Here is a 13,173-nt window from a genome sequence, read left to right as displayed (position 1 = left end):
CGATATTCACGTTTTATGCCGAGTATCCAGGTTGGAGCAAATACTAAATGGTTGCAAATTACCAGATGGGAACTCTGTCAATGATATCAGGGAAGAGCTGAGAGCCATACGATTGATGACTCTTCAGAATAGATATGTCTTGGATATGATCACAGCTATGGATGCAGGTGTTTGTGCAAAAATTGGAGAATCATGTTGCACATTTATACCTTCTCGTGATGACGTGAATGGCACCCCGACAGAGGCCATAGAGATGCTGACAAAGCTGCATGTCCAAATGGTGGACGAAGTGGAAGACATTGCTGATGATAGCTGGTTTGGAGCGCTCTTTTCTTGGGTTCCACAATGGATGGCAGATATTTTCAAGTTTCTTGGAGCCCTGATAGTAATGGTGTTGATTGGATTCTTTGTGATTAGAATAATAATCTCACAATGCAAGAAGACAGCAAAGAAATCCATAGGAATGAAGATCATGACTGATGCTGAATCAGGATGGATGACCAAAGAGTTACCAGAGGAAGAAATCAGAGATTTAGTGAAATCCAGTTTACATGCATCTGAGGGAACGAAATTCCTGTAACCAAAGAATCATAAGAGATACGTGGGAAGATGGATCTTTTGCAGTCCAAGTGGCCAGTGCATGCTCATGACTTGGAACAAGGATGAACATGTGAAATCAGCAGGATTCCTGAAAGAAGTAATTAAGATATGGGTCCCAAAGAAGCATTTCTTCAGACGAGGATGTCTAGATGTGAAGAATGATGGGAGAGTGGTCGATGAATCGCCCAGCGAAGGAGCCAAGTACCCCCACCTCAACCCTCTCGCCCATATTGCCTATATGTTGGGAGCCAGAGTGTGACACATGCGCAGTACCAGTGAAAATATCGATACCAAGGTGAATCCTGGAGGCAAGGTTCCCATTGAGAAAGCCATACCTGCATACGAGACAGTATGATGGCCATTTGAATGAAATCCCAGAAGAAGCAGGACCAATGAATGAAAGAGTAGATTGGTGATGTCACACGAAGCCAGACTGATGTACATGGAAGAGATGCAGAGACAACAGAAGTGAATAAATATAGTTTATAAGGCATCAAGACAGTATCAAGATAAGTGACAACTTATGCTACAAAAACAATGAAGATATCAAGTCATTTTACATGTGTACAGATGCAAAGAAACGCAAGCAGACAAAGTATTTGTGAGGCCAGCCATGTAGTGAATAGATTGTGGTATGCGCCAAAGTATACATGTATAGGAATGAAGTAAAGAATGGCTGTTTCCACTAAGTGTTAACGCAGAGCTGGACCAAGGAAGGAAGGCCCTTTTTGTCAGACTGGGATGAGCAGACATTAGTTACAATTGTGTGAAAGAATGAAACTCCTGTTCAGCAGGCATGGACGAAAACAGGGAAGACGTCAAAGGTCTATTAATAAATAGTATTTTACATGCACTAGATCTCAGATTTGTGGTCTTCAGTCACGTGAATGGATGAAACTGGGCACACATGACACAGACCATGCCTCTACTCGCCTGTATTCTCCAGGGCAAGGAACATTTCCAAGGCCAAGATCAAAGCCTTAATTGACGTGCAGAACACTGAGGTGATGATCGATTATATGCTAATTGGTGGAAAGCTATGGTTATGACCAGCTCACATGCACCTGGAAGTCCAGCCTGCATGCTGCTAACGTGGGTGGAAAAGTACTGACGGATGTAAGAGTGCCAACCAATTGTAGGGGCCACATGATTAAGAGCCCTATAGTTTATGTAACCAATAGGACACTGTGTATTTAGTGATGTTCATAGTGACCTATTTGAGAGGAGGGCTTAGTTTCCCCACCCAATGTTAAGGAGCCTATCACTTTCTTAGACTAGTATGGAACGTATACTTAGATGTTCCCTTTAAGCCTATCACATTTACCACTAGATTTATGTAGTTTGCCACGTAGGATGACGTTAGTAAGTGCATAGGTTAACATCATCAATGACGAGTTTTTACTGTAAGTATGATGTTTTTTCTGAAGCAAATTGAGAAACCAATCAATGAGACGTCCGTTGTACTCCCCGTTTTAGATAATTGATATTAAAACAGTTAACTTTTGCCAACTTCCTGAGTCGTTTTGATTATTGATGTTTGAGTAACTTCTGCATCCCCATTCATCTCAAAGTATTGCTACCCCATCTTAAAGGGCTGGGTCGGCTGTCCCGGTTCAGGATGCTTGCACAGTAACCCAGTTTAGAGTAGACAAGAGTTTTTAAGAAATGCTTGGTGGTATGGAAGGGAAGGAGCTGCATGATTTTCATAATATTTATGAGGTTGAGGCGAGCTGCTGTTACAGTTTTGGAGATGAAAGTAGAGAAGGTGTGAGAAGGATCATAGATGACGGTAAGGTTTCTAGCTGAAGAAGAGTAGGGGAGAGTGCCAGGTGCAACTGGATAGGTAGAGGAAGAAATGAGGGAGACCTTTTGGCAGGGAAAAGGAGCACCTCCGTTTTGGTAGAGTTTAACATCAGTGAGTGTAAAGGCATGTAATATTTAATATTTAATAGCAGAGAGACTGTTTGAAATTTTGATAGAGAGCTCAGAGGAGAGTTCAGGAAAAGGGAATAAGATTTGGGTGTCGTCTACGAAGAGTTGGCACAAGAACCCAAATGAGATTAGTGCCCCAAGAGCAGAGGTGTAGAGTGTAAAGAGGTGCGGACACAAGACAGAGCCTTGCGGAAGACCAACATTTAGAGGAATGAGTTGAGAGATGTTGTTGCTCCAGGAGACAAAGAATTGGTGAGGCACATGGTAGGATTCAATCCAGGCAAGAGCTCAATCGCCATTCCCAAGCAGAAAGAGTATTAAGAGATCATAGTGATAGACAATGTCAAAGGCAGCAGACAGGTGAAGGAGAATTAGGACAGAGGATAGGTCGGAATGCTTAGCATAGGCAATGAAGTTGGAGCCATTCATGAGAGCAGTTTTCCGTAGAGTGACAGGGATCCTACTTGTAGAGGGTCTTGAGGGTTGTGCATGTCTAAGAAATTGGTAAGACAGTTGAACACAACCCTTTCAAGCACTTTAGAATAGTGCGGAAGGAGAAACATAGGATTAATGTTAGACGTAGGTTTCGGTCAGCCCCTTGCTTTTTTAGGAGAGGGATGACCGTGGCTGTTTTGAAAACACAGGGAAAGCAAGCACAGCCTAAAGACAGGTTGAAAAGTTCAGCGAGGTGAGAGGCCACGGAAGGGGCAATAGGCTTCACTAGCTGAGGAGCAACTGGGTCTGATGGGGCACAAGAGGGGTTAGCCTTTATCAGTAAAGAGCACTTTGTCAGTATTAGTGTGACTAAGGTGGGAGATAGAGGCAGAAGATGATGGTAGAGTAGGCGGGGTGTAGAATGTAGGAGGAGGCAGCGTGAGGAAGGTCAGCAGAGTGTCTCTAATTTTGGAAATGTTTGCAGCAAAGTATTCAACTAGGTCATCAGCTGTGGAAGTGGAGATAGTCATAGACATAGGAGGAGTCAGTTTAGGGTGCCCTGTAGCCGGCGAGCATGGTTGTTGAGAGTCAATGAGGGTTAGGTACAATTCCCTTTTTGCTCTCTGAAGAGTGGACTTGAGAGAGTTCAGGACAGAGAGGTAGAGTTGCATGTCCTCATGTGAGTGGCTATGCCTCCATTTGCGCAGCAGCTAACGTGTGTCTGTGCAGAGTGAGCGAATGAATGGGGTGAGCCATGGTTGAGGATGCTGAAACATAGGGGTGAAACTAAGCAGGAGGAAGTGAGAGGAAAATGAGTCATGTAGTATGGATTGGAAGCTGGAGAAGGCAGTGTTGGTGGAAGAGGCATCGCGTATGAATAGGGAGAGTGAGAATTGAAGGTCAGAGAGAAAGGGTGAATGGCAGAAGCTTTATATGTCCTTTTAGTAATAGGTGAAGCAAGTGGTGAGGAAAGGTCCGAGGGTTGGTAGGAGATTGTGATGGAAACAATTGAGTGAACAGATATGGATGTGTGACAGTAGTATTAGTGGCTCGGGGAGAGGTGGAGATAAGAGATCCAAACAATTACTCCCTGGGTTGGTAGGTTTGCTTATGGATAGAGTGGAGAGCGTGGTCACTAAGGAAAGACTGAAGTTTAGTTTTCTGAGAAGTGGTTGGAGAGTGAAGATTAAAGTCACCTAAGAGAATGAGGTGATGTTTCATGGAAAGAGAATTAGGGAGTTGCCCAAGATCATCAAAGAATGGTCCAGTGGGACCAGGAGGGCGATAGATGGAGATGATGTGAACCGAGCGAGGCAGAGTAAAAGTAGAGATGGTGAATTTAAAAGAGGTAGGAGAGGTTTTGTGGCATTAGAGAATTTGTGAGGCATTGAGGCGGGCAGAGAGTAGGTGTCCAACGCCTCCACCTCTGCCAGTCAGTCGAGGAGAGGGAATGAAAGATAGTTTGGAGTCATGTAGGCCGCAAGAGTGGCATTGTCAGGTGGAGAAATCCAGGGTTCAGTGATAGCAAGAAGGTCTTGGGGAGGAGAGCTGAAGTGAAAGACATCAGTGATAGAGGAGGTTTTGTTGCATACAGACTGAGCATTCCAGAGTGCAATGTTCAATTTATGAGGTAAGGAAGAGTAGAGAAGTTGAGTCTCGGATGAAAAGCGGCGAGGTGGGTTAGGTGTTAGAGGAGTTATGGTTAGCTCATCGGCTTCATTTGTTGGAAGGAAGTGGAAGAGAGATGGAGTAGTGGGAGTTTCGAGTTGTGAGTTTTATAATAGGGATAGGAAAGGAGGAAGTTGTAGCGTAATTGGAGAAAGTGTAGGGAGAGGAGAGTATGAGGAGAGTCGGGAGCATGAGTGAATGCATTGTAGGTGAGTACCAGTGTGGAGAGACAGTACAGTAATTAGGAAGCTTGGGGTACTCACAGGTGCAGCAGGGAGAAAGGAAAAAGCAAAGGCTCATAGACTAAGAGGCTGGTCAATGGCTGATCTTCACCCTTTACTGTTCCACCCTTAACAGGGATGCCCCTGGCTGGACACCCCTAGGGAGTTCCGAAGGGATGACACACACCCTTCTCACCTTATAGCCTATTCCATCTGTGGTTGGTCTCTCAGATATTGTCCCTGGTATTGCTGGGATCCAAGGCAGGAAGTGATGTCAATGATACAAGATGGCTGCAGAAAGTGATATCACTGATGGAAGATGGCCACTGGCAGACAGTTGCAGACAGAAAGTGAAGCCAAAAACCTGAAAGGATGACACACACTCTTGTAACACGATTGCCTAGTCCATCCACGGTTGGTCTCTCTGATATTGTCCATGGTGTTGTTGGGATGTGGTGATTCATTCTGAAACCTCACTAATGCAGAGTCCGGTATGATAACCAGCAGATATGGCTGAGATGCCGCTCACCCAGACTCTCCCAACACTAGCTCTTGGCAAATGTGTGTCACCATTTTAACTTAAATTGCAGACCTATACATATAAACAACAGGCACGGCTTTCCATACATGCTCTTCACAGGCTTTCAGATGAAGAAGCATAGACATTTGAGTTATCAATGCCCCCCTGCACCATTCTTGGGCAGACAGTTTCTGGTGCAATTATGTAGTTCTAATTCCTGTGGTGCTAAATTATTTTTATTCTGCCCATATCCAACTTCAACATAGTCTTAAAATGCCATTAGCCATAAACTGATCTCCAGGTTAGATAAATGCCCAGACCAAATTCAATTCAATTCCTTTGCAAGCATTTTGAACGATAATATTCTGGTATTCCAAGCCCCTAAAATGGTGAAGGGTCCAGAAGCTGGACAACACTTTTGGTGCACAATGGAGAAAGTTTTACTTGTATATTGCTTTCTTGTCCTCATGTTTTTGGTACAGCAGAGCCGTCAAGCAAGTAGCAGAGAATCCTGTTACCAGGTAGCACAACTGATGCGTTATGGGGTAGGTGCGACATGAAGATGACAAACTCTGCCCGAGTTGATCCATAGCTCTTTATTTGTGCTGGACACCATTACCACTTTAAAGGCTTTCTCTGTAATCAAATCAAGGTTTGGGTGGTTCACCTTGAACATGACCTGTAATTATGAACCTCACCAGACTTCCCAATTCTTGTCTGCTGGATTCTTTTACTTAAATATTCTCTTCACTTCTGTGGATTTCAACTTTCAGCAATCACATGGCAATCCAAAAATTGTATTTTTGTCCTTGCATATAATGTTTTTGAAAAGACATCTTGGCACCCGCTTCCTATGTCAATAAATGTTTACTTCACTGAGGCCCTCTGCACCACTTAAGGAAACGTCATGCCAACCCGAAGTCCTAAATCCTGCCTGAACTCTGTGCTTAATGGGGCACAGAGAAGTTAAAAACAGAGTACTGCACTGAAGCAAAGTGTGCAGATCAGGAGCTGCAGGTAGACAGCCCTGTACTTTTCTGGGGCAAATGTCCAAAAGAAACAAGATGTATGTATTTATTCTCTTGCAAATTACATATATATAGTGTTGAGTTATGCTGGTCATGACTTCCCACATCCGCTAAATTTCAAGGTTTTTGTTGCGTTAAATCTGCTCAATTTAACTGCCCCTTAACAAAGGTTCTTTCAGTGAAATTATATTGTGCTTTTGTCCCAGCCCTGTACAAAAACGCAAAATATACAAGCAGGACAAATTAACGAAAGGTTACAATTTGAGAAAACACAAAAACAGAATTAGAGATACTGAGAGGAGGATAGTAAATGATATTTTAAAAAGTGGCTGAAAAGTAACACGTGTCAGGGGGAAGTGGAGGATGTAGGAAAGATGTTTCTTATCCTGGGTCCCCTTTCCATAGGTTTGTGCAACTTCCTTTTGTTATGGTGCAACCCGTTTACAGGAGAGGGGCACGGCTACAAGCCATTTAACTTTCATATCCATCTTCCCGAATCCCTACAGTGACCTGCCTGAAGCAAACAAAAGCGCTGTCACCTATCTAAACGGAGGGGCTGTGCACGAATCCCCAGACAAGAGAGTCAGTAACTCACGCCCCTACTGAACTTATTAAATTAACATTATAAGTCAATAACAGTACACACTTAACCAGACAGAACAGGACACACTGTTCTTCTGTGTGCCAGAGGTTATAAATGTATTAGATATTGATCATTGGAACTATGTATATTGGAGCCAAATCAATGTGAACACAGAAAATGAATTAAGATTACATTAAACTATGTGCACCTACTGCCCGCCCAGTTATCACACACAGGGCTGCAGTGTGCACAACTTCATTTAATTGAGGGGAGAAACATTTGCCCACGATGCTTCTATAGGCTGGAAGAATGCTGTGCCTGGGGAGCATCTCATTCTCCGGAAATAGTTCATGTTTGGGTTACCTGCAGAGCATCATCATTATCTGGGGGGAAGGACCCATTTCGTAGCTCATTGGTCCCTGTTGCAGAAGAGTGATATTTGCTGGGACTGTATTGCCGAACTGTGGCAACATACAGGGCTGATAGTCCCCATACAATAAATGGTATTTGTTCCATTCAGAGGACCCAGGCCAGCCCTTTAATTTTCTCCCCACAGCTACAAAGTCTCCAGTAGCACTTCTGGGTAGAGGGAACTTTAGTTCCTCTCCCTTCCTTGAAATGGAAAACAGTGGTTTTGGTGTTAAGATGTATTGTTTAGAATAAGAGTACTATGGACCTGATGAACCATGAACCTTTTGGTTCAATAAATGCAAGCTGCTTCAGTCACCCTACCTATCAGTTTGCCATGTCGTTCCCCACAACATTCTTGTAAATTACTGTCTGGGGCTTTACAACGGCTAAACCATAGGTTGTGTGTCTTCAGCCTTTGGCTTGGTAGATGTTTTGGACTACAACTTTCACAAACCCTTGCAATATAGTCAATGTTGGAGGGTGGGTTCTGGGCAGTGTCGTTCAATATGTCAGAATAGCAGAGGATTGTGAGGGCCACACAATTGTGCTAATCTGCCATTTTGTGTTGGGATAGGGCTACCTCTCTAGTCAGGGGAGAGAGCCACAGGGTCTTTCACAAGGGGTAGCCCTACTCCTAGGACTGGTTTAAAAAACTTTCCTTACTTAAAACAGTACTACTCTATTCAATCTCGCAACCTTCTCTCCTTCAATCACCAACCGTCAGTTTCCAACTGTGAAGTCTATTAGCCTGTCATTAATCAGGTCTATGATCACTGCTCTGTCTCCCAGCAGCCTGTCCTACCCGTTACAAAACCAATAAGCATCCCACTTCCCGCTATATTGAAGCGGCCCCCATCGCACTACAGACTGTCCAATGACAAAACAGGTGGGCTGTCTAGCCACTAGATCTCAGAGTCAGGAACAGGTATACCCTTATCACACAGCCACCTTACTTTAAAATATTGTAGAGAAACCCCATCAATTTGTGCCTGGTCATAAGGCACAAGAGATGTACACATAGTTTATTTGCAAGTAAAGAAAAAGAACAATAGAGATATTGGTAGCAAGGTGGACGAGTGGGCAGAGAAGTAATGGCTAACTGAAAGAAGATCTAAAGGGCAAGACCATAGATGCAAACGAAGACAAAGCTGAGGTATTGAAATTGTGGACAGGCCTGGAAGGGAAGGCTGCAAAGAGAAAGGGAAAATATGAGAAGGACATGCGAGATAAAAGATGAGGCAGATAGAGTTGAATACAGATTCTTTGTTAAGACCGGAGGCTAAGATTATGCTTGACTCTTCTCTTTACTTTCTCAAGCAGCATCTAAAACATTCAACATTAAATACAAACTTCGCAAATACTACATTTTCCTGAAAAAGCCCGTCTTTTGTAATTCACTGATTGGTTGCACTTTGTGAATGTAACCTTCTTGGCCAATCCAGTCTCTCATAGACTATAACCCTGCCATCTTTGTCCAAAAGTTAAGGAGCGGGAGAAAGTTCTGTTAATACCGTTGGCAAAGCGGAGACAATTGCCAGTCAAAGCGTTCCACGCCGTTTACTGGTGGCAGCCTGAAAAAGAAGTGTAGACATGGAAAAGACAAGTTATTCAACAGGAACAGTCACAAAGAAACCTAAAATAAGTAATGGGCTCATTACCAAGAAAAACTGCTAAGCTGTTCATTCAGCTGAAATCCCCAACCTGCTATACGCGAGTTCCATTACTGTGACGAGGCAGGCACACATTCCTGTGTATTATACATTAATTGGCTCAGTGGGTATTTGGGAGCTTACAACGAGCAGGTCCAGTGAGGAGGGGGAAAGGCCTCACTCGAACCACAAGAAGCTCCAACGCAGCCTGGGTCACATAATTCAAAAATCTTTTTGTGCAGGTCTAGGGCACAGCGCTAAGCATATGAGTCTGATGGATGACTGGCTAGCGCTCTCTCAGGGAATGGAAGAGCTAAGAGGAAGTTCAGGAGACGCTAGGAAAATCAAAGAGTGAAGAATGAAGGCCCACAGGGTTAGCAGTATCCAGGCCGCCCACCCACCCTCTGGGCTTGCCATGCAAAGACCGAAAGAATGCGGTGAGGTCTAGGGAAAGAGATAGCAAGTGGCAAGAGGCCACTGCAACCAGCTCAGAGGAGCAAGAGGACCGGAGCTGGCATGAATCATCAAGTGAAGACGCAGGGGAAACACTATCCTCGAGTGAGGCCCCTGGGCACAAGACTTCCAGGAAAAGAAAGCAGGGGAAAGTACAGGAGGTGGACGGAGATGAGTTCCATCCAGACTCATTTATTCATCTCAGGTCCTCAGTGTTGGATCCTCGGTAAAGATTGAGGCTTCCTTAAAAAAGAGAATTCGAAAGCCACTGTCTAAGAAAGCCAGGAATTAACTAAGAGTGGAATGTCCAAGGCCACATCTATCAGAGGGGGAAGCAGACACTCCCGAGATCGGCGAGAGGATGCTCACGTTTATGGGGTGATCCATCAAAGATGTCAAAAAGGGCCTGGACAGATCATGGAGATCATGCCAGAATAATGTTAAATTTGGTGGGCCTGCTGACAAGGATCTTCCAGCTAGCAGAGGAGGCAAAACAGAAGGGAGAGATGATAGATCCATTTATCCTGCCAGGTTGGACCCAGGGGGGCATATGACTTGTAGGCAATGCAAACAGCGCCATCATGGTGGAGAGAAGGTCTATTCTCGTAAAGATAGATCCGAAGTTGAGTGAATTGGCGACTTCAGATTCCGCAGCAGCAGCCAAGGGCAAACTATTTGAGGACCCTTTTATAAAAGAGATGACCAAGTTTGCAAAAACATATGCAGTTTAGGCTAAAGCACAGGCATCACTTAAGAAGGTATTTGGCAGGCAGATTTTTGGATGGTGTGGCAGAGGCCGCTCGACCAGCTGTTACTCCTTGTTCAGCCCTTACAACAACAGAGCAAATTGGAGAGACCGGGAGGGCAGTAAACCCAATCCTTTCTTCCCCTAGCTGGGAAAAGGTAGTGGCAGAGGCTGCTGACACGCTGCAATGCAGCAGCAGAACAACTCAGAAGAGTGCAAAAACAGCGCAGCAAGATCTGCTAACAATCACAGAGATCCCTGCGGTAGGCAGGAGGGTAGTGCAGTGCACAGAGAGTTGGAGAGAAATCCCAGGAGATCCATGGATTCTGGACAAAGTCCATGGCTTTCATTTAGATTTCTATCAGGAGCCAGTGCAGTAGGGTCTCCCAAGACCAATATTGTTCAGCAAAGGAGAGGAGCAACTACTAGAGGCAGAAATCAGAGATCTATGGTGGAAGAAAGCCATTGCGCAAGCATCAGATGCCACGGACGGGTTCATAAGCAGTATGTTCCTGCTAAAAGGCAGATGCAAGCTGAGACCGGTGATCAATCTCAGTGAATTGTGGTTTCATAGTTTACAGACATTTCAAGATGGAAGATATCCATCTTCTCAGGGACATCCTGCAGAAGGGCTGGAAGGGGCAAGCATGGTTCCCGAGCCTTTTAGAGACACCATGCGACAAGTCGATCACCCTGATGAGGTAGGAGACCATCCCTTGGTGCATTAAGGCAACCTGAACTTGATAGCGTGGGTGATTTCCAGGGATCCTGTGTTATGCCGAGTCTTTTAGGAGAAGCTGAACGTATCATTGAGTCGTCGTGGTCTACCAGAGCTACCAGGATTGGGACCCTATGTGGGGTGCCTCAAAATCTGACTCAGAATCCTCCGTGTCCTCGGACTCTTCAGTTAAGATCAGATGGCAGCCCTCACCTTTCTTTGAAACGTTCTGTTTACTGCATAAGGTGTTCATGTTGCAGAATTTACTCAATGGCTTTTTAGGAAGTGCAGCTAAACAATTAATTGGAATGTTTTTTTGTTTCTTTTTTGTCGGTATGCTGGGACTGGTTGGGTCATCATCTGCAGAGTCCATTATACACCTTTTTTCTCCTCTAGTTAAGTTATTATGGCACAATTTGGGGCTTCTTTTGAATGGGTTCCCACTTCAATTGACTCTTGAGGTTCTTTACCCTCTTCAGAGCGTAGTTCCTGTGTTATTGTAGGTGCGCTGGATAGAGCTACAGCAGAGTTCAAACAGGGTGTAGCCCTGCCCACCCCCAGAGCCTCTGGACTTAGGAAATTCCCTCCATATCCTGTAGTCTGTGCTCTGTGTGGCGTTATGGGAATCATCACAGTATGCACACAGCTGCTGTCAGGCCCATTTGCAGGGGCAGGACTTCTGAGCTCCGCTGAAGATGTATTAAGGGTGCCATTCACCCCGACTACTACGCTGGACACGTGAGAAGAGGTTTGTAGCTTGTCCATCTGCGGATGTTGGCAATGGCCTGACCCAGCCAACAGGTCCATGTCTGAGACGTTTCCCCAGTCATCCTCTCCTCTTTATTCAAGTTCCTTTTCAATTTGTGGCAAGGCTTTCACCTTGAAGTGCCATCTAATTGTTCTATTTTCAACTAGAGACTTGCGTCTCGGTTTTTGCAGAAGCGTACCTCTTTTTTTACTGTTGCTTGATGCAGTTCTTTGTGCAACGGGACGGGATGCCTGGGGATTGATTGGAAAGCAGCAGGTAGCAGTACGGCCGGCCCCGATCCGGCCTCGCCACAAGCTCCGCAACCTCCCATTGCCAACGCAACAGTCAGCAGGCCCCCCGGATTCATCCCTCCCGTTCCCCTTCCCCGTCAGCGAGTCTACCAGATCCGGCCCAGCCAACTCTGCAGCACTCCTTGAGCTGTCACTCCGCTCTCCAGGACTGGACACAGGTAGGGCTTTCACAGGGATATGGCATTGGGAAATGATCACAGTTTGTTTGTTTTTGGTTACAGAATCACAGTCTAGGCATTCAGCAGTCATCGGGCTCTTAGGCGATGCTGTACTCCCCATGAGCTCCTCTCATTGACAGGGGTGTCCGCATTCGCCTGAGCCATCAACGGGGTATTCAAAACGGAGTCGGAGCCCAATAAGGGCTCTGGGGGTGCGGCGAGGTGGGGCAGGGGGGGGGGAAGTAAAAAGCGCTTATGGTTCTGGGGTCCGTGGGTTTAAAGGGCATCCCTTGTCCCAAACCCATGTCCACTCCTCCTTTGTTACCTCCATGTTGTAGCAGATTCATTTGGCTGTGAGTCCTAGACAATGCTCCAACATCAATTGTCAGATAGCGCTCCTTGTTCTGGTCCATCTCAACGCGGTGCGGGCAGCTGGGGACTCCTCCTCAAACCATCATCCAACACTCTGCGACACTCTGTGTCGGGAGTGGAGTGTTTGTAGGTTTGGCCCCTCCTTTCTTCACCAAAATGGAAAGCAGACTGGAGGCAGGCAGGATACAGTGGAAAGCAGACTGTTAGGTAAAGTAGGAATGCTCACAGCCAGGAGCAGTAGCAAAGAAACATCCTCACTTGGCCAACACTAAGCCAACACTCCACTACTCACGTAGTGAATTTCCTGGTGCAGTTGGCGCCAAAAGGAAAGGCCTATAGGACGATTAACACGGCGCGGTTTGCTATATCAGCGGGGCACCCACAGGTAGAGGGCCTATCATTAGGAGAACATCTCTTGGTATGTAAGCTGATGAGGGGGATAACTATTTTAAAGCCTCCTACACCTAAGTACACACGGCTATAGGATGTGAACGAGGTATTAACTCTTTTTAAAGATTGGCCGGACAATGCAGAACTTTCCAGAAAAGTCCTATTAGCTAAAGTGACAAGGCTGCTCTGTCTAGGATACTGCAAAACAATGTCCCCATCAGGGGTTTCATG

This window comes from Ambystoma mexicanum, chromosome 11, assembly GCF_040938575.1.
Source record: "Ambystoma mexicanum isolate Mex_15411 chromosome 11, UKY_AmexF1_1, whole genome shotgun sequence".
Classification (NCBI taxonomy): domain Eukaryota; kingdom Metazoa; phylum Chordata; class Amphibia; order Caudata; family Ambystomatidae; genus Ambystoma; species Ambystoma mexicanum.
Note: the sequence above shows the minus strand (reverse complement) of the source record.